Source organism: Palaemon carinicauda, chromosome 36 (assembly GCF_036898095.1).
Source record: "Palaemon carinicauda isolate YSFRI2023 chromosome 36, ASM3689809v2, whole genome shotgun sequence".
NCBI classification, from domain to species: Eukaryota; Metazoa; Arthropoda; class Malacostraca; order Decapoda; family Palaemonidae; genus Palaemon; species Palaemon carinicauda.
In genome coordinates this window covers 59,069,505-59,071,387 of record NC_090760.1, presented here as the reverse complement: position 1 = coordinate 59,071,387, position 1,883 = coordinate 59,069,505, and positions in this window count along the sequence as shown.

Sequence of the window (1,883 nt, the reverse complement as noted above, 5' to 3'; positions counted from 1 at the left end):
TTCATCACATATAGGTTTAGTTATGCTAAATATTTTTTTTTCTATGAAATTTCAAAACTATTGATTTATGAAGCATTCTTTGTAACTAACTGCATTTGGGTTTTGCTAATATCACTTCTGATAGAGCAGAAGACTGGACTCATCTTCAATTTCAGATTACTCGGACAATGAATCAGTGCATACTCCATGGCAAACATATGAATTGAAACTTAGATTTGCTTCTTATCTTGTTTTCTTCTAGTTATTCTATTAGACCTTTTTTTTATAGATTATTTCTTTGCTATGTTCAGCTTCATAACTAATTACAAAAGTTATTACTGACTCATTTAGGAAGTTCAATTATGTGCAGTGGTAGTTTCTTTTATCAACTGATTTGTAGCATATATCGAGGTTATATTCGTCATTTCTTTGGTTCCACTTACTTCAATGTACATATTGCCACTGATTCCTAATTCCAAAGTAAATAAAACCATTTATAGTCTCATATATTTTATGGAATCATCATCATCTCCTCACACGCCTATGTTACGTCTAATAAACTTTGTACAACAAGATTCAACACATAGAAATGGTAATAGAGTTTTTGAAGAAAATCATGTATATAGTAAAGAGCTAATGTCTGAATATATATATATATATATATATATATATATATATATATATATATATATATATATATATATATATATATATATATATATATATAGATAACATTCACTTCTCGCCGTACATAGGGTAAGTGGAGAGAGAGTAGTATTGCCTTAGTGGTGGGTGTGCATATCTATATAAATATTTTGTCGTCATGTTTCACAGATCACGTTCACTGGTAAGGAAATAATAAAGAAATGATAGGAAAAATAAAATAGAAAGCTAATTTAATTGAAACTTTCTTGGGCCCCAGGACCATTAATTTTAGATTATCCGGCGAAACATGTCACCCGATTTTTCTTGTGTTCCCCAAGATAAACGCGCTTCGAGAGGCTGATGAACATTAGGATATGCACGATTTACCCGAAGGCTTTCTTTTGTTGGTCCTCAGACACTATCGGTGGATAGGCAATTGGCTTTTGGATGGTTTTCGTATCATGGAAGGAAGGAAACGAATTTCACTCTTGATAATAGAAAGCGTTCGTGATGCCAAAGCTGAATTCCTTTGTTTCACGGTGCATGGCTTAAGCTACTGTACTATACGTGCAATGAGTGAGGTGGTATCCCTGGAAACAGATTGACAAGATTCATTGATCCAACTAGAGAAACAAATTATAAGTAGCAAATCATCAACTATTTTGTACTATTTGCTATTGAATCCATTGGTAGGAAATATGAACACATATTTAATATGACACTCAAACCACCCCACCTCTCTCTCTCTCTCTCTCTCTCTCTCTCTCTCTCTCTCTCTCTCTCTCGTAATACACACACACACACACACACACACACACACACCCATCCCTAGTCCCCATCCCCCACACAATCAAATGCACACATCAAACTAGCAGAGATAGATTACTGATTCTGATTGCTTATATAAAATTCCAAGGTATCTCATATCACTTTTTTTCCATGAGATCCTTAGTTAAATCAAATTGACTCCGGTATCCTTTCTATTTTTCTATTGAATTTAAGCACTATTTATTTTCAGTACTATAGACTGAAAGAAAATATTAATCCCTAAAATATCTAAAAACAATGGAGTCCCCCGTATAAAGGTCGATAAGAAAATATACTTTTTATATATAGTGCCTTTTATGTTCACTTCCTCATAGAAAATATATGGGTAACCCAACAGTGCCCTATGCATTTGGTGGAAGAATAAAGTGAAACAAGGTATTGTTATTACATTTTCAATGTTTCGGTGCCTTTAGTTTAGTTACCAAAATTCC